This window comes from Tinamus guttatus, unplaced genomic scaffold, assembly GCF_059628265.1.
Source record: "Tinamus guttatus ecotype Peru unplaced genomic scaffold, ASM5962826v1 Tinamus_guttatus_pri_ptg000187l, whole genome shotgun sequence".
NCBI classification, from domain to species: domain Eukaryota; kingdom Metazoa; phylum Chordata; class Aves; order Tinamiformes; family Tinamidae; genus Tinamus; species Tinamus guttatus.
The window spans coordinates 323,785-343,802 of NW_028288721.1; the positions used below are offsets into that span (position 1 = coordinate 323,785).

Consider the following 20,018-nt stretch of genomic DNA (forward strand, 5'->3'; position numbering starts at 1 on the left):
CTGTATTCCTGCCTGCTCAGATAGCAGCAGCTCCTCCAGCACTGGGGAGATCTCCTGCTCCGTCCACCTTACCTTGATCTGAGGGCTGGCAACTCAGCTCCTTTAGCAAGCTCCGCTCAGATTTGGACATGCATGCAGAGACCTTTGTCAGTGATGCTCTGGAAAGTCTGCAGAAGGATTTGGAACAGCAACATCCACTCTTCCAAGGCAAGAGCCTTACAAAACAGCTCAGCAGAAAGCACTGTGGAGAGGGTGCTAGTGCAGCAGCCGGGAGAGCAGCCTGGCCGGCCTCTGACTGCAGCAGCTTCAGCAGAGAACTGTGCAAGTCGGGTGGCAAAAGAGCCCATCCCCAGGGAAGGGAGCAATGCGAGGCAGGACAATGGAAGGCCAGAAGGAAGGACAACTCCTCTGGGAGAATCCAAGCTGAGTAAGTCAAGAACAAAGCTCCCATCTATCATCCTGCCAGGAACGCTCAGACTTTCAGAGCATGGAGAGCAGGTGAAGAAGCAGCAGGGGAAGATTCAGCTCACCTGTTCCTATCCATGCGGCAAAGATCTGAGTAAGATGGGCAGGGCACACCCGAAGGCATGCAGGAGCCCCTCCATTCACCCCAACCACCTGCAAACAGACCTTGTACTGCAGTGTTGAAAAATGACTCTGAATGGAGGCCGTGGAGCAGGAGAGACCCCTTCCCTTCAGGAGTCAGCAGGATTCCAGGCAGCCTGTCCCTTCAAGCAGCTGCAAAGCACCTTCCCAGAGAGGACTGTCCAAGTGGACCCTGGTGGCCCAGCCATGAGGCAGACGAGCCGCAGCTTCTGTGCAAGCAGCCTGCGTGGGGCAAGGGCTTCCCAGCACCTTTCCTGCCGACGGGGGCACTGCGCACGCCTGGGCTCTGCAGGCGTCACGCGCGCAGGCAAGGGGGCTCCCAGCCCTTGCCCTCACAGCCACGGGGCTGAGCTCGCTGCCCAGCCCTCTGCTCGTGCCTCCCTGCAGGGAACACTGCTCTGCTTCGCACTTCCCCTCCAGCATTCCCAGGGCAGCAGACAAATGCCTGCCACCAATTCCCCGTGCCACCAGCCCTGCGGCTGCTTGGGAGCCACCCAGAGCCCTCCGCGCACCTCTGGCGTCAGCCCCTTCCCAGCAGCTGCGCTCTGCCTCGCAGGGGCACTGCGGCATGCCAGCAAGCAAGCTTGGCCAGCACCAAGATGCTCCTTTGGGCTGCAGCACTTTGGTGGCAGGGGTTGCACTGCTTGCTTTTGGAGGGTTTCCATCAATGGGAGGGCTACACCTGGCTGCACCTTGCCCAAAGGCACCTAGCGTGTCCTTTCCCAAAGGCTGGGAATTCACCTCTGTTAGGAAGTGACTCTTTTACCCCAGTGCTGGGCAGAGATGCAGCAGCTGCAGGTCCCTGCTGTGGCTGAGGGCACATTTGTGCCTGCTCTGCCCTCTGCAGCCCTAGGAAGCCGTGGCAGGGCAACCAGTGCAGGTGCCGCACCAAGGCTGCTCTCAGCCACAGCACATGGCGCCTGCAAGGTGCGCGGCAGGACAAGAGAAGGAGCCCAGCAGCGCACCTGGGGCTCCCAGGACACCACCAACTCACAAGGGCTCTGCTGAGGACATGCACACCTGGTCCCGGGCACAACTGCCCTTTGCGCTCATTGCGCTACCAAGGAACACGTCTCAACCATGGAAAACAAAACTTTCTCTAGTTCGTGGGGCTGTAAGGGCAGGAGTGGAGCAGGGAAGAAAGAGCAAGGCGTTCAAGGCTGCTTGCAGGGGTGGAAGCAGAGCCCCAAGTGCAGCCCGGCCTCTGGGCAGGCAGCCGCCAGCAGCACCATGGGGCTGCGTGAGGAGCCCTCCTTGGCACCCAGCAAGCCCAAGGCCACGCACTGCTCTCTTTCGCCAGGCTCAGCAGTGCCAGGGGGAGTCCAGCACACGCAGACCCTTCCTCACGGCAGCCCCCCTGGCCCCTGTTGCTGCCCTCCTCCCCCCACGCAGCAGTGGAACATCCCAGAGGGGCAGTTATCGCCACGGGAACACGGATGCTTCCCAGGGCTGCGCCTCACAGTGGCCCCAGTGCTGGCCACACAGCAACAAGGCCAGGTGAGCAGCAGGGCCGCGCAGCACCAGGGGCCACCCGTGGTGCCCACAAGATGCAGGGGAGCTGCGGGGTGCAGGGCAGCCTGCGCAATGCTTCCCAGGGGAGGCCACAAAGCCACCGCGCGACACTTGGTGCTCATGGCTGCAAATGTAAACAATTCCATTCTGTTGCAGACTCAGGAAAGTTAAAAAATGGATACACGTGAAGTTGAGGAGATGGAATGGGAGAGCTCAGTGCAGGTACTGTGCGTGCAGGCAGAGGCTGCGCGGGGACGGCTGGCACTTGGCTCTGCGAGAGCAGCCGCAGGGCTGGTGGCAGAGGTGGCAGGGAGCTCTGGCAGGCCTGGGTGCTGGGGCAGAGCTGTGCCAGGGCCAGGAGTGGCCAAGGCCTCGGGGGCTGCTGCCTGAGCCTGGCGCCCTGGCTCTGTGCACCGCCTGCCCCGCGCACGCAGGGGACACGAGGCCCCGCGCACAGAGCCAGCGCTGCCACCATGACCGTCCCCACAAGCTCTCCTGCTCTCTTCCAGACTGCAAGCACCCAAGGCCTGGCCGGCTGCATAGATGAGGAGCCTATGGAGTGGGAATACTCCAGCTCTGCCCTTCAGGTATTGAACCCTGCAGCCGGCTGCAACGGGAGATTTGGGGCTGACCATTGACTCTTCCCACTTTCCTGCTTCTCACTGCATAAGGAGGGATCCTGGTTCCAGACACTTCCAGCTCTGGGTCCTGTCCTGCAAACGCCTCCTTCTCTCTTACAGGCTCCGCATATGGACAGAGGGCCTGCAGGCAATGAACCTGAGCCCATGGAGTGGCTCAGCTATGGCAGCAGCCAGGTACAGCCCCTGCAGCCACTGGATGTCCTATCCTTCCTCTTCCCCACGCACCATCCCCACCAAGGTCTCCCGCTCTCTTCCAGGCTGGGGACACCAATGGCCTGGTCGGCTGCAGCCAGGAGGAGCCAATGGATTGGGAGAGCTCCGGCTGCAGCCCCCAGGTATGGCCCCTGCTGCCGGCTGCACGGGCAGAGCTGGGGCTGTGCCCGGCCCCTTGGCGCTGCTCCGCGCTGCCTTTGGGGAGCAGCCGCGCGGGAGCCTGGCCCAGGTGTGCGGGCGCTCTGGCGGGCCGCGGCGCCGGGGCAGAGCTGCACAGGGCGCTGGAGCGCCCAAGGCCTGGGCACCTGCTGCCTCTGCCCCTCTGCCGGCCTCTGGGCTGCGCTGGCCACGCCGAGCCTCTGCCAGGGCACCAATGACAGCAGCGCTGCTGCCAAAGAGCCCGCGCAGCCGCCAAAGAGCCTCTGCTCCACGGGAGCCCCCGAGATGCTCCTCGGCCCTGCTCACGCCTCCTTTTCCCTTGCAGGCCAAGCTCCCCTTCACCCTGGCTGCTGCCGGCAAGTTCTCGGCACAGAGACACCAGCACTAACTTCTTCTTTGGATTTTTCTCTATACACTTTGATATTAGCATTTATTGTTGTTAATATTGTTGTTGGTTTTATTGTTGTTATTGTTTACTATACTGTTGTTACTTTTCTTGTTATTGTTTATTATATTGTTATTTTTGTTGTTGTTTAAATATATATTCCTGTATCATTGCTTAAGCATTGTGTCTTGTTTCCAAGTGAGCACAGGCACAAAAATCACCCCCAATGCAGGTTTGTGTGTATGTATCCCAAAGATTGCAGACCCTAGGGACAAGAGAGGGCCAGCAAAACATCCATCTAAGACTTCTCTTCACACGTGGCCCAGGGGTTACCACAGTCCCTTTCCCATCTTCTTCTTTTACTTCCTGTTTTTCTTTTTTCTCGTCTTTATGCTTTTATTTTCCTTCTCCTTTTTTATTCCTTTTTGTTCTTCTTTCTCTTCTTTGTTGTTTCTTTCTGCTTCTTTTTTTTTCCTCTTCTGTTTCATTTCTTTCTCTTTTTTCTTTTTTTCTCTTTCTTTTTCTTTCTTTCTTTTCCTTTCTCTTTTTCTTTTTCTGTGACTGTTTCTGTTTGTGCTTTGTTGTTATCTGTTTCTCCTTCTCTTTTCCTTTTTCCTTGTTTTTTTTTCTTATTTACCCCTTCCTTTTCTTATTTTTCCTTTCACTCTTTACTTTCTTTTTTTCCCTTGCCTTGCCTTTTCCTTTTCCTTTCATTTATTTGTATTCTTTTTTTCTCCTTCTTTATTTTTCCTTTATTTCCTTCAAAGTGTATCTGTGAGAGAAAAATATGGCAGAGAAAAAGAGTGTGGGACATCAGGGAGCCAAAGAGCATTCCCCACAGGCAGCAGGGACCGCAGCTCTGCTCCACACTCAGGTGCTCCCCTTCTAAATGCCTGCACTCAAGCAGTGCCAGGAGAGGACAAGCTCATCCTCAGGAGAGCAGGCATTGTTCTCTGGAAAGGAAGGGAGCTCCAAGGCCAGGCCTGCAAAGGAACAACGCTTCTTTTCCAGCAATGTGTATCCATTCCAATGCCAGGCTGTGGAATTTATTGCTCCTGTAGGGAATAAGTGTATGGTGCCTGACAAAACGGAGAGCAGCTGAGTGCACCCAACAGCCTGGCTCATCGCGGCCAATGACCACCTGCAGCGACCAGCCCTCACGCACATGTTCGCCCCAGTCCTGCTTCACTGCTTTAGCCCTCTCCTCAGCTTCTCCCTAAGAAGATGCCCTGCTTCTGCCGCATCTCTGCATGGCTCTTGCTTCGGGAGACAGGCCAAGAGGGCAGCCTCAGATCCTGAAGGAACAACAAGTGTCCCGAGCAGGGCATGATGTCCACTCCTTCCAGCAGGCTGGAACACACAGATACACTGGGCCTTAATAGCAAAGCACCCGCAGCACCTGCCCTGCAGGACCACTGAGGCCAGGGGAAAGGAGGAGAGCAGCTTTGGCCCACACTACCCTCTCTTCGAGCACCCCAAGCACAAGAAAAGACACCCATCCATATGCTGATCTTCCACAGCTGCAAGGAGCAAGGGCCTCCTTTGGCCCCTTTGCCATATGCAGCAAGCCAGCAGGGCTGCATCTTCCCAAGCAAGGCCACTGCAGCCCTGAACGGACCACAACGGGCACCGCGCTCGCACCCGGCACCAAGCAGGCCTGACGCACAGTGCGAGCAGGCTCCTGCCGGCCTCTTGGTGCAGCTTGCTGAGCACACCTCTGTGCTCACACACCTCCTGCTCAGCAAGCATTTGCACCTGGCTCCTCACACCACCTGCCCCAAGGGAAAGAGCCCATGCTGAGAGAGTTCACCTCCCACAAAATACAAATCTCACAGCTGAAAACATTAGCCACTGCATGCCTAGCAAAGCCCCCAAATAGTGTCTCTTCTTCCTTTTATCTCTCCCCAGCACAGGCACCACGGCTGCATTTCCCTTAGCAGCATTTCCCTACTAAAAAGCTGTCCCCAACACCCACACATTCCACATAAAATCTCTGTCAACAATATACTTTTCTCCTCAGGCCTAGAGTAATCCACCTGCCCTGCTCAACTTCCTCCCCACAACAATACATATGGAATGGGCAAGCAAAAAGGCACATATGGACACTGATGCAGCAAGAACATATGCTGGAGTTTGCATGCACTTTTCAAGGACTGCTCAAATAGGGAACTGAAAAGTCTTGCAGAGGCACCCACTGGCAGTGCACAACTCCACTCACTCATGTTGCAAGGAGCAGAGAATCTTACGCAACTTGCCTGCGGATTCTGGAAGGATCACCTTATGAGCATGACCGTATCACGGCTGTGTCTTCTTCCACCTAATTGTATAAATGACAGGGCCTAGCAGTGATAAGTGGAGCAGGGATCGGGAATGACACCTGACCAACACTTATGGCTGGACCGTGAGAATCCCTCACCTCCCGTTAACCTGGCATCCTGCACTAAGGAAACTCCTTGCAAGGATGAGAATCCCCTCAACGTTCACAAAGAAATGTCCCAGAATTTACCAGCTACAAGTAGAGCTTCCCTCACGTATGATGCTAGCAATTCTGTGTACGAGATGTGGGAAAGCCTCAGGGCATCCTGAAAATGTGTCAAATTAGATTCATATACCAAGGACAATTAAAAATCAACCTGCTATTAATCCCTAAGTGTAGGGCCTTCCTTCACCTGACCTGTACACGTGTCCCAGGGGATGCGCAAAGGGGAAGAAGCCCCAGCCCCACCACGGGGCAGCTCTCAACTCTCCAGGTGCTGCACACAACATGTCCCCACAGTGCCCAAGCCACAGGCAAAGGGAAGCTGTCGCGCCCCAGGGACACAGGGTCTGGAGATGCAGGGACAAACTCCCCAAGCCCCTGGGGGACACAGGGCCCCGCAGGGCTGGGACAGGCTCAGAGACCGCGTCACAGGGTCAGTGTCCCTGGAGGCAGCTGGTGCAGAAATGGGCTGCTGCCAGGAAGGGCCCCGTGCTGGGGACCACGGTGGAGGCTGCTCTGTCCCTCTGCTGTCTGCAGGGCCATCTGCCAGCTGCTCATTGTGACAATTTTGTGCCATGGGAGAAGAGGCCTTACAGCCTGACAAAACCCCACCGCTGCCCTTCCAACATCGCTGCTGCCCTGAGTGCCCACGGAGCCCTCCCCGGTCACACAGTCACACAGTGCTTGACGTTGGAAGGGACCTCTCGACATCATCAGTCCAAGCCGCCCCTGCACAAGCAGGGAACCCTACAGCGTGTTGCACAGGATCACACTCAGGAGGATTTGGAAGATCTCTAAAGAAGGAGCCTGCATAACCTCGCTGAACACCCGCTTCCAGTGCTCCGGCACCCTAACAGGCAAAAAGCTCTTCCTCATATGCACATTGAAAGTGTGTTGCAATTTGTACACATTGAAACTGTGTTGCAATTTGCACCCTCTAGCCCTTGGGCTGTTGCTGGGCTCCACCAAGAAGAGTTTGGCCTTGTCCTTTTTACATCCTCGCCTCAGCTCCTTGTACCTCTTGATAAGTTTCCCTGTCACTCTTGTCTTCCCCAGGATAAACAGGCCCAGCTTGCTTACTCTTTCCTCATAAGATAGATGCTCCAGTTCCTTCATCATCTTTGTGGCAATAAGCTGGTCACTTTCTGCAAGTTCCACAGCCCTCTTGTCCTGTGGAGCCCACAATATTTCTGCCCATAAGAGTTCAGGGGTGGCCTGAGCAGAGCTGAGGAGAGGGGCACGATCAGCCCCCTCCATCTGCTGCCAACACTCCTCCTCATGCAGGCCAGCATCCCTCTGGCCATCCTTGACACAAGGGCACATTGCTGCCTCCTGCTTGACCTGTTGTCAAGCAGACCTCCCAAACCCCTCTCCACAGAGCTGCTTTCCAGCAGCTCCACCCCTAATCTGTACTGGAGCCTCAAGCTATTTCCTCCCCCAGTGCAGGACCCTGCACTTGCCTTTCTTCAGTCTCAGGAGGTTCCTCTCTGCCCAACTCTCCTGCCTCTGCAGCTCCCTCTCAAAGGCAGCGCAGCTCTCTGGAGTGTCGGCCACTGCAGCCAGCTTTGTCTCATGTGCACACTTGCTGAGAGGGCACTCTGTCACCTCCTGCAAGGCACTGAGCAAATAGGTGAATAGCACCGGACCCAGTACTGACCCCCTGGGGAACACCACTAGCCACAGGCCTCCAACTAGACTCAGCACCGATCAGAACAACCCTCTGAGCTCTGCAATGCACACAGTTCTCCAGCCACACACTGTCCACTCATGTGAAGCACACTTGCTGATCTTCCCGAGGAGGGTTAGGGGCAACCATGGGAATGAGCAGCTTCCTTTAAAGCCCTGCTTTTCCATGCCTGTATTCCTGCCTGCTCAGATAGCAGCAGCTCCTCCAGCACTGGGGAGATCTCCTGCTCCGTCCACCTTACCTTGATCTGAGGGCTGGCAACTCAGCTCCTTTAGCAAGCTCTGCTCAGATTTGGACATGCATGCAGAGACCTTTGTCAGTGATGCTCTGGAAAGTCTGCAGAAGGATTTGGAACAGCAACATCCACTCTTCCAAGGCAAGAGCCTTACAAAACAGCTCAGCAGAAAGCACTGTGGAGAGGGTGCTAGTGCAGCAGCCGGGAGAGCAGCCTGGCCGGCCTCTGACTGCAGCAGCTTCAGCAGAGAACTGTGCAAGTCGGGTGGCAAAAGAGCCCATCCCCAGGGAAGGGAGCAATGCGAGGCAGGACAATGGAAGGCCAGAAGGAAGGACAACTCCTCCGGGAGAATCCAAGCTGAGTAAGTCAAGAACAAAGCTCCCATCTATCATCCTGCCAGGAACGCTCAGACTTTCAGAGCATGGAGAGCAGGTGAAGAAGCAGCAGGGGAAGATTCAGCTCACCTGTTCCTATCCATGCGGCAAAGATCTGAGTAAGATGGGCAGGGCACACCCGAAGGCGTGCAGGAGCCCCTCCATTCACCCCAACCACCTGCAAACAGACCTTGTACTGCAGTGTTGAAAAATGACTCTGAATGGAGGCCGTGGAGCAGGAGAGACCCCTTCCCTTCAGGAGTCAGCAGGATTCCAGGCAGCCTGTCCCTTCAAGCAGCTGCAAAGCACCTTCCCAGAGAGGACTGTCCAAGTGGACCCTGGTGGCCCAGCCATGAGGCAGACGAGCCGCAGCTTCTGTGCAAGCAGCCTGCGTGGGGCAAGGGCTTCCCAGCACCTTTCCTGCCGACGGGGACACTGCGCACGCCTGGGCTCTGCAGGCGTCACGCGCGCAGGCAAGGGGGCTCCCAGCACTTGCCCTCACAGCCACGGGGCTGAGCTCGCTGCCCAGCCCTCTGCTCGTGCCTCCCTGCAGGGAACACTGCTCTGCTTCGCACTTCCCCTCCAGCATTCCCAGGGCAGCAGACAAATGCCTGCCACCAATTCCCCGTGCCACCAGCCCTGCGGCTGCTTGGGAGCCACCCAGAGCCCTCCGCGCACCTCTGGCGTCAGCCCCTTCCCAGCAGCTGCGCTCTGCCTCGCAGGGGCACTGCGGCATGCCAGCAAGCAAGCTTGGCCAGCACCAAGATGCTCCTTTGGGCTGCAGCACTTTGGTGGCAGGGGTTGCACTGCTTGCTTTTGGAGGGTTTCCATCAATGGGAGGGCTACACCTGGCTGCACCTTGCCCAAAGGCACCTAGTGTGTCCTTTCCCAAAGGCTGGGAATTCACCTCTGTTAGGAAGTGACTCTTTTACCCCAGTGCTGGGAAGAGATGCAGCAGCTGCAGGTCCCTGCTGTGGCTGAGGGCACATTTGTGCCTGCTCTGCCCTCTGCAGCCCTAGGAAGCCGTGGCAGGGCAACCAGTGCAGGTGCCGCACCAAGGCTGCTCTCAGCCACAGCACATGGCGCCTGCAAGGTGCGCGGCAGGACAAGAGAAGGAGCCCAGCAGCGCACCTGGGGCTCCCAGGACACCACCAACTCACAAGGGCTCTGCTGAGGACATGCACACCTGGCCCCGGGGCACAACGGCCCTTTGCGCTCATTGCGCTACCAAGGAACACGTCTCAACCATGGAAAACAAAACTTTCTCTAGTTCGTGGGGCTGTAAGGGCAGGAGTGGAGCAGGGAAGAAAGAGCAAGGCGTTCAAGGCTGCTTGCAGGGGTGGAAGCAGAGCCCCAAGTGCAGCTCGGTCTCTGGGCAGGCAGCCGCCAGCAGCACCATGGGGCTGCGTGAGGAGCCCTCCTTGGCACCCAGCAAGCCCAAGGCCACGCACTGCTCTCTTTCGCCAGGCTCAGCAGTGCCAGGGGGAGTCCAGCACACGCAGACCCTTCCTCACGGCAGCCCCCCTGGCCCCTGTTGCTGCCCTCCTCCCCCCACGCAGCAGTGGAACATCCCAGAGGGGCAGTTATCGCCACGGGAACACGGATGCTTCCCAGGACTGCACCTCACAGTGGCCCCAGTGCTGGCCACACAGCAACAAGGCCAGGTGAGCAGCAGGGCCGCGCAGCACCAGGGGCCACCCGTGGTGCCCACAAGATGCAGGGGAGCTGCGGGGCTGCAGGGCAGCCTGCGCGATGCCTCCCAGGGGAGGCCACAAAGCCACCGCGCGACACTTGGTGCTCATGGCTGCAAATGTAAACAATTCCATTCTGTTGCAGACTCAGGAAAGTTAAAAAATGGATACACGTGAAGTTGAGGAGATGGAATGGGAGAGCTTGGTACAGGTACTGTGCGTGCAGGCAGAGGCTGCGCGGGGACGGCTGGCGCTTGGCTCTGCGAGAGCAGCCGCAGGGCTGGTGGCAGAGGTGGCAGGGAGCTCTGGCAGGCCTGGGTGCTGGGGCAGAGCTGTGCCAGGGCCAGGAGTGGCCAAGGCCTCGGGGGCTGCTGCCTGAGCCTGGCGCCCTGGCTCTGTGCACCGCCTGCCCCGCGCACGCAGGGGACACGAGGCCCCGCGCACAGAGCCAGCGCTGCCACCATGACCGTCCCCACAAGCTCTCCTGCTCTCTTCCAGACTGCAAGCACCCAAGGCCTGGCCGGCTGCATAGATGAGGAGACTATGGAGTGGGAATACTCCAGCTCTGCCCTTCAGGTATTGAACCCTGCAGCCGGCTGCAACGGGAGATTTGGGGCTGACCATTGACTCTTCCCACTTTCCTGCTTCTCACTGCATAAGGAGGGATCCTGGTTCCAGACACTTCCAGCTCTGGGTCCTGTCCTGCAAACGCCTCCTTCTCTCTTACAGGCTCCGCATATGGACAGAGGGCCTGCAGGCAATGAACCTGAGCCCATGGAGTGGCTCAGCTATGGCAGCAGCCAGGTACAGCCCCTGCAGCCAGTGGATGTCCTATCCTTCCTCTTCCCCACGCACCATCCCCACCAAGGTCTCCCGCTCTCTTCCAGGCTGGGGACACCAATGGCCTGGTCGGCTGCAGCCAGGAGGAGCCAATGGATTGGGAGAGCTCCGGCTGCAGCCCCCAGGTATGGCCCCTGCTGCCGGCTGCACGGGCAGAGCTGGGGCTGTGCCCGGCCCCTTGGCGCTGCTCCGCGCTGCCTTTGGGGAGCAGCCGCGCGGGAGCCTGGCCCAGGTGTGCGGGCGCTCTGGCGGGCCGCGGCGCCGGGGCAGAGCTGCACAGGGCGCTGGAGCGCCCAAGGCCTGGGCACCTGCTGCCTCAGCCCCTCTGCCGGCCTCTGGGCTGCGCTGGCCACGCCGAGCCTCTGCCAGGGCACCAATGACGGCAGCGCTGCTGCCAAAGAGCCCGCGCAGCCGCCAAAGAGCCTCTGCTCCACGGGAGCCCCCGAGATGCTCCTCGGCCCTGCTCACGCCTCCTTTTCCCTTGCAGGCCAAGCTCCCCTTCACCTTGGCTGCTGCTGGCAAGTTCTCGGCACAGAGACACCAGCACTAACTTCTTCTTTGGATTTTTCTCTATACACTTTGATATTGGCATTTATTGTTGTTAATATTGTTGTTGGTTTTATTGTTGTTATTGTTTACTATATTGTTGTTACTTTTCTTGTTATTGTTTATTATATTGTTATTTTTGTTGTTGTTTAAATATATATTCCTGTATCATTGCTTAAGCATTGTGTCTTGTTTCCAAGTGAGCACAGGCACAAAAGTCCTCCCCAATGCAGGTTTGTGTGTATGTATCCCAAAGATTGCAGACCCTAGGGACAAGAGAGGGCCAGCAGAACATCCATCTACGACTTCTCTTCACACGTGGCCCAGGGGTTACCACAGTCCCTTTCCCATCTTCTTCTTTTACTTCCTGTTTTTCTTTTTTCTCGTCTTTATGCTTTTATTTTCCTTCTCCTTTTTTATTCCTTTTTGTTCTTCTTTCTCTTCTTTGTTGTTTCTTTCTGCTTCTTTTTTTTTCCTCTTCTGTTTCATTTCTTTCTCTTTTTTCTTTTTTCTCTTTCTTTTTCTTTCTTTCTTTTCCTTTCTCTTTTTCTTTTTCTGTGACTGTTTCTGTTTGTGCTTTGTTGTTATCTGTTTCTCTTTCTCTTTTCCTTTTTCCTTTTTTTTTTTCTTATTTACCCCTTCCTTTTCTTATTTTTCCTTTCACTCTTTACTTTCTTTTTTTCCCTTGCCTTGCCTTTTCCTTTTCCTTTCATTTATTTGTATTCTTTTTTTCTCCTTCTTTATTTTTCCTTTATTTCCTTCAAAGTGTATCTGTGAGAGAAAAATATGGCAGAGAAAAAGAGTGTGGGACATCACGGAGCCAAAGAGCATTCCCCACAGGCAGCAGGGACCGCAGCTCTGCTCCACACTCAGGTGCTCCCCTTCTAAATGCCTGCACTCAAGCAGTGCCAGGAGAGGACAAGCTCATCCTCAGGAGAGCAGGCATTGTTCTCTGGAAAGGAAGGGAGCTCCAAGGCCAGGCCTGCAAAGGAACAACGCTTCTTTTCCAGCAATGTGTATCATTCCAATGCCAGGCTGTGGAATTTATTGCTCCTGTAGGGAATAAGTGTATGGTTCCTGACAAAACGGGGAGCAGCTGAGTGCACCCAACAGCCTGGCTCATCGCGGCCAATGACCACCTGCAGCGACCAGCCCTCACGCACATGTTCGCCCCAGTCCTGCTTCACTGCTTTAGCCCTCTCCTCAGCTTCTCCCAAAGAAGATGCCCTGCTTCTGCCGCATCTCTGCATGGCTCTTGCTTCGGGAGACAGGCCAAGAGGGCAGCCTCAGATCCTGAAGGAACAACAAGTGTCCCGAGCAGGGCATGATGTCCACTCCTTCCAGCAGGCTGGAACACACAGATACACTGGGCCTTAATAGCAAAGCACCCGCAGCACCTGCCCTGCAGGACCACTGAGGCCAGGGGAAAGGAGGAGAGCAGCTTTGGCCCACACTACCCTCTCTTCGAGCACCCCAAGCACAAGAAAAGACACCCATCCATATGCTGATCTTCCACAGCTGCAAGGAGCAAGGGCCTCCTTTGGCCCCTTTGCCATATGCAGCAAGCCAGCAGGGCTGCATCTTCCCAAGCAAGGCCACTGCAGCCCTGAACGGACCACAACGGGCACCGCGCTCGCACCCGGCACCAAGCAGGCCTGACGCACAGTGCGAGCAGGCTCCTGCCGGCCTCTTGGTGCAGCTTGCTGAGCACACCTCTGTGCTCACACACCTCCTGCTCAGCAAGCATTTGCACCTGGCTCCTCACACCACCTGCCCCAAGGGAAAGAGCCCATGCTGAGAGAGTTCACCTCCCACAAAATACAAATCTCACAGCTGAAAACATTAGCCACTGCATGCCTAACAAAGCCCCCAAATATTGTCTCTTCTTCCTTTTATCCCTCCCCAGCACAGGCACCACGGCTGCATTTAGATTAGCAGCATTTCCCTACTAAAAAGCTGTCCCCAACACCCACACATTCCACATAAAATCTCCGTCAACAATATACTTTTCTCCTCAGGCCTAGAGTAATCCACCTGCCCTACTCAACTTCCTCCCCACAACAATACATATGGAATGGGCAAGCAAAAAGGCACACACGGACACTGATGCAGCAAGAACATATGCTGGAGTTTGCATGCACTTTTCAGGGACTGCTCAAATAAGGATCTGCAAAGTCTTGCAGAGGCACCCACTGGCAGTGCACAACTCCACTCACTCATGTCGCAAGGAGCAGAGAATGTTACGCAGCTTGCCTGCGGATTCTGGAAGGATCACCTTATGAGGATGACCGTATCACGGCTGTGTCTTCTTCCTCCTAATGCTCTAAATGACAGGGCCTAGCACTGATAAGCGGAGCAGGGATCGGGAATGACACCTGACCAACACTTATGGCTGGACTGTGAGAATCCCTCGCCTCCCCTTAACCTGGCACCTTGCACTAAGGAAACTCCTTGCAAGGATGAGAATCCCCGCAAATTCAGGAAGAAATGTCTAAGAATTTACCAGGTACAAGTAGTGCTTCCCTCACGTATGATGCTAGCAATTCTGTGTACGAGATTTGGGAAGGCCTCAGGGCATCCTGAAAATGTGTCAAATGAGATTCTTATACCAAGGACAATTAAAAATCAACCTGCTATTAATCCCTAAGTGTAGGGCCTTCCTTCACCTGACCTGTACACGTGTCCCAGGGGATACACAAAGGGGAAGAAGCCCCAACCCCACCATGGGGCAGCTCTCAACTCTCCGGGTGCCGCACACAACTTGTCGCTGCAGTGCCCAAGCCTCAGGCAAAGGGAAGCTGTCGCGCCCCATGGACACGGGGCCTGGAGACACAGGGCTGAAATCCACGAGCCCCTGGGGGACACAGGGCCCTGCAGGGCTGGGACAGGCTCAGGGACCGCATCACGGGGGACAGTGTCCCTGGAGGTAGCTGGTGCAGAAATGGGCTGCTGCCAGGAAGGGCCCTATGCTGGGGACCACAATGGAAGCTGCTCTGTCCCTTGGCCCCTTGGGGAACAGGGACTATGGCAGATCCTAGTGCTCTTGTGATTTCCAGATCATCACTGTAGGCACCATCTGCTTCTCCAGCACAGCAGAAGACCTTATGTCGCAGCTGTTCAATGTCCTGACTTCCAGGAGACACAGAGTTTGCTCAGATTAATTGCTTGGTAGGATTCGGTTGCTTCCTTTCCCTCCTGATGCGATTAGAGGAGTAGTGAGGACACCTACAGGACATCTCCCAGGGAGTCAGTGACCAGCAGAGCACGTGGTGGCAAGTGTGGCATGTGAAGCCACCCGCTGAGGCAGGTTCCACCCGGGACATGCAGGCATGTCCTGTTTTGTCAGGAATATCAAGCTGCTTCCTGAGCACTGGCTACTCAAGGGCTGCACAGCAGACATAAGGAGACAGTTTGAATAGATTTGAGAGCTCCTCAGGAGACAGTGCGGGGCATCCTGCCTTGGCCTCCTAAAGTAAAATCAAAACGCTTCAGGCTTTCTTGGTCAGTGCAAGGAAAAAAAAAAAAAAAAAAGTCTTAGATCTTGGCATGTTACAGAGAACCTCTAGAAAAAAATGTTTGCATTTTCAAGGACTATAAGGAGTTTTCTAAGGGGTAGAGCATATACGATGGAGGCTGCTCTGTCCCTCTGCTGTCTGCAGGGCCATCTGCCAGCTGCTCATGGTGACAATTCTGTGCCATGGGAGAAGAGGCCTTACGGCCTTACAAAACCCCACCGCTGCCCTTCCAACATCGCTGCTGCCCTGAGTGCCCACGGAGCCCTCCCCGGTCACACAGTCACACAGTGCTTGACGTTGGAAGGGACCTCTCGACATCATCACCTTTTCCCAGAACAGGCGCGGAGAGCAGTCCAGCTGATGGCTCATTTCCCGGCTAAGGTCAATAATCCAGATGTCGTTCACAACAACGTCCAGTGAGGTTCGCAAGAACTAGGGTGAAGCGGGAGATGAAGCAAACGCCCCCCTGTTCCTGGCCAGGACCTTTTGCACACCCCAGGGACCCTGGAGATGGCCGGGGCAGAGCACCCTCTCGCGACTGCCCCTCTGCCAACCGGCCCCTCCTGTAACTGCCTCTCGCTCTTCCCCCTCAGGAGCCACTCAAGCCCTTGGGCGCTGCACATGCCAGGAGCAGGCAGTGCCACGGCACAGGCCCCCGAGGGGGAGGCTTCTGCCCTGGCCTTCAGCTGCCTTTATGCCCAGTCATTCTGCACGTGCCGAGAGCAGCTCTTCCAAGCGGGCAGCCTGCGTGGCCGGGGAAGGCACTGGGGGCTTGGGACCTGCTTGTGCCACTCAGTGCCTCAACAGGGAGTTCTGGGATTCCTCCTTGCCCTTTTCCTGGGCCTGCTTGCCCCATCCATGTGTGCCCCCACAGGGATGCTGTACCTTCAGCAGAAGGCTCTCCCATTCCACCATGTCCAGGTTTCTCACAGTTGTTCCTGCAAAGCCAGAGAAATCAGAAGCTCTTGCTGCTATTTCAGCACCGTGTCTCATGTCCCAGAGCCTCAGACCATTGGCCTGATAAGTTCTGGCAAACATGACTTCATCCTCTCCGCCAGACTCGGTGCTGCCCTCTCCGCATGCAGCCTCTCCCTCCTGTGGACACTTTACCTGTCAGGTGCTGCAGCAGCACAGGGATCTCTGCAGCCCAGCTTGCCCCCACGCTCCCGTGGATCATATTGGGAAGCGCCTGCAGCAGCTGCAGGGCTGCAGTGCCACAGCCAGTGCCTGCGTGGGGAGTCACCGCGGCCACCACCTAGGGCAGAAGACAGATGGCCTCGTGCAAGCCACAGGAGCCGTGGCCACCCCGCAGGCAGGCGAGCAGGGAGGCTGGCATTGCCCTGGATGCCAGGAGGCAGCCGACAGCCTTGCCTGAGCGCTGCCATCCCTGGGAGGAGCAGGAGCTCCCGACGGGCAGGGGCTGCCCAGGCACCCTCTGACATCCTCCTGCCTCCTCCCAGGGTGCCCTGCACTGGCCGTGGCACCATCTCTTCTGCGTCTCCCCTCTCTGCAGCCATGAAAGCTCTTTCCTGGGGCCCTGTTACTCACCAACAGGCAAACCAGCAGGGCCTGGGGCGCTGGCAGAGCAGCTGTGGGCACAAAGAAAAGCCACGTGAGACGCCCAGCCCCACCAGGCCCTGCCCGCACCATGTCCTGCAGCCCCATGCACAGCTGAAGGGGACCCCAGCTGTGCCGCCTGCGCCTTTGCTTCCCACCTTGCTCCTCAGACTCCAGGAGCTCGTGTGCTGCCTCCTCTTCATGGCACTCTGCTCTCTCCCGCCTCTTGGCCGGTGCACACAGGCAGCGGCAGAGCGGGACCAGCATGTCCGTGTACTGGGCCGGCACCACGTACTGCAGCAGTTTGGGCCATAGGAGCTGCAGGCAAGAACCGGGCCACTGGGCACGCCACTATTTCCACCTCTCCCTCCCAGGCCTCCTGTTATTGATGCTTCTGCGGCACCAGCCCAGCCCCTGGGCCTCACTCCTTCCCTCAGCCTCACTCTGGCTTCCTCCTCCACTTTCTCTCCCTCTCGTCCACCTGGCTTTGTGCACCTTTTCCCTCACTTTGGCTGCCTGCTTGCTGAGAGCAGCCGCCACAACTCACCCCCGGGGACAGCTCGCCTCCCTGCTGCAAGGGGATGCCCTATGGTCCCCCCAGTCCCTATGTCTCATTTACAGAAGGCAGCCAAGACATGCCCAGCCGTGCTCCTTTCAGCCACAGCATGCGCTGAACGAGCAAGGGCAGCCCTAGCTCTTCTTGGCTGCTTTAGGGGCTAAGATGGGCAGTGTCAACACACCAGGGAAAGACAGAAAGCAACAGCGTCCAGCAGCGGACAACTCACTTTGGCCACTGCTCTGGTGGAGACATCCAGTGTGCCCAGGATGTGCCTGCACAGGCGCTGAATGGCCTTTTCTTCCTGGGCTTCCATCTCAGAAAGAGTTCCTGATGCCTGCGAGACAAAGGTGGGAAACACCCGTGGATGCCCATTCCCAGCCCTTTCAGTGCACGGTGATGGGAGGCTGCTCCCACTGCGGCACCAGCGTCATTGCTCCCACTCACCAGGCAGAACACCCAATGCTAGGGATGCCCATGGCACTGCTGCGGCACGGGACACAGACCAGCGCCACCCTTACCAGTTTGCGTGAGGAGCGGCTGAACTCAGTGAAGATGTGCCCCACCACGTCCCCATGCCGAGCAGCCCGGGGCGCTGGAGTGCAGCAGCTCCCCGATGAAATGCAGGACGGCTGCTCTCACCTGGTGGAGAGGCTGCAGTCACAACCCACACCAAACGCCTGGGTTTGACGGCCTTCACAGAGCTGCAGCCCCTCTGGCCAGGCCGAGACAACGAGGGAGCAGCGTTTGCTCTGCAGCTGCCACCAGACTCCGACCCCAGGCCCTGCCCTTGACTGCTGCTTTGGCCTCTCCAGCCTCTGTCCTGGGGAAAGGGCTGCTCGGCCCCTGCAGCGGTACCGTCCCTGTCCAAACCAGCTCACCTGCACTGCAGGGTCGTGGCACACGGTCTGTGCCAGCTTTACCAACACTGGCATGTTGTCCCTCACATTGGGGACTGCAAAATACAAGGGAAGGTGGGTTCTGAGGCTGAGCCCCCATTTTTCAGAGGGATTTATCACAGCTCCCCAGCTTTTTGTGCACAAATGGGGCAGAAAAGTGGGGCCATATTGCCAATTCAGAGGAAGCAGCAGCATCCCAGAAGCATTCCATTTCTCCAGCACGTGTTACTTACTGTTAAAACAGACCAGAGCCTGCAGCATTTGCACGGCTGCCACTCAATCCGCCCTCCTCCCGTTCCTCAGCTTGCAGTAGAGGAACACAATCGCCTCCTCTGGGCAGATTTGGGCTGTGAGGAAGAAATTATTCTTGGCGTTAGTGGCCAGCATCCCACACCTGCCCGTTGGCAGGACAGCAGCCGGGACACGGCGGCGCAGGGCCGGCTCTCCTTCCCTACCCTGCAGCACGATGCAGCGGCACCGCTCTGCTCAGTGCTCTGGGCTGGGCGGCTCCATCTCATTGCAAAGCTGTGGGAACAAGGTGTGTTTTAGGGAAAGCAAGAGCAGCGTGGAGGGGGACAGAACTAAACTGTGCTATCAGTGATCCTCTCACAAGCGGTTCTGGCCATGGACCCACGGCCAAAAGACCAAAGCCCCGCACACGCGCAGGCCAGCGACGCAGCATCGGGCCTTACCTGTTCGTGCACGGCAGCATTGATGGCCAGAGGCCTGGCGCGAGGCACGTGGCTCTGAACATCTGCCACGGCCCCCAGGAAATAGCACAGACTCTGCAAGGCAGCACAGGAGGGAGAGGGCAGCTGTCACCGCGAGCCACGGGGAAAGGAAACTGGCACCGCTTGGAGCTGCCCCGGCCTGAACCCACTTCCAGGGAGACCCCAGCCTGCACGGGGCTGCTGGCTCAACCACGAGGTCTCTCTCCTCCGTGCTGCCCTGCCAGGAGGGCCTTTCCCACCACATCGTCCCCCTCGCACCTCTCTCCACCACAGAGGCTGGACATGGCCCTGGCCGTGAGGACAGAGCTCCCTATGCCCCCCGACACAGAGGCGGCACAGCCTCCCCTCCCAGGATCCATCCTCTCCATCCCGACCTCCTGCCGTGCCATTTCTTCTAGCAAGCCCCTGCAAAGCCACAGATCCCTCTTCCTGCTCAAAGGTATTCAAACATACAGAGCTCCTGTTCCTTCCAGCACCCTGCAGCTCTCCAAACACCTTGCACCATCCACACGGCCCCAGCAGTGCTGTGCCCCTCGCAGTGCCTCACCGTGGTCACCCCAGCAGGGTCCCGCACTTCCCGGTACTGATGCAGTAGCCAGGGAAGCCTCTGCCAGGCGCGCTCACGGTACTTCTCCAGGCACAGGAGGACACCTGTCATGGCCCCCATTGCCCGGAGCACAGCCTGCTTGACCTGACAAAGAACAGGGACACGCCACATCAAGGGCTCAGCATCTCTCCAGTGCTTGTCTCTCACACACCAGCCTACCCTTCCCACATGGAGTCTTCCCCTTCCCGTTCACCTCTGCTGAGAAGGGCTTGCTCGTCAGCACAGGGAGCATCTCCTCCTGCACCCCTAGCCCACCCTGCCAAATGCTCCCAGGATTTGGACTCTTCCCAGCAGGCAGCCCCAGCCTCCATGCTGATGCCTCAGGGCCACCACGGGCAGCCGCGCTCCTGCCCGCTGCCTGGCACCAACTGCCCCACTGCACGGCCTGCAGACTCCCCTCTCGGGCGCTTTTGTGGCCAGCCTGCTCCCTTTGGCTGCTTGCACAGCCCCTCCAGCCCGCACGGGTACCCTCGCTGCTGCCCTGCCTGTTCTTGCCCACGTAGCAGAAGAGGAGGTGGACGAGGGCGCAGAGCTGGGCAGCTTCCACACGAGGGAAGACACATTTCTCCCACTCATGGAAGTACATGTTTATCCTGCTGCACCACTGCTCCAGCACTGCAACACAGGAAGGGAAACAGCATCGTGTCACAGTCTCTGGCTGGCAGGAGACCTTGCAGTGGTCCCCAAGCCTGCTTTGTGCCCAGGCCGGGGGTGCCAAGGCTCAGTGTGATAGATCAGGTTCCAGGCACATCACGTGCCGTGGTCTGAGACATCTGGATTGAAAT

The 20,018-nt window shown here is 57.3% G+C and overlaps 1 pseudogene; it reads right to left on the reverse strand.

Annotated features, from left to right (window-relative positions):
- Positions 1-18,413, reverse strand: part of LOC148594921 (maestro heat-like repeat-containing protein family member 2B) — a 38,464-nt pseudogene extending 20,051 nt beyond the window's left edge.
- Positions 18,414-20,018: the final 1,605 nt, after the last annotated feature.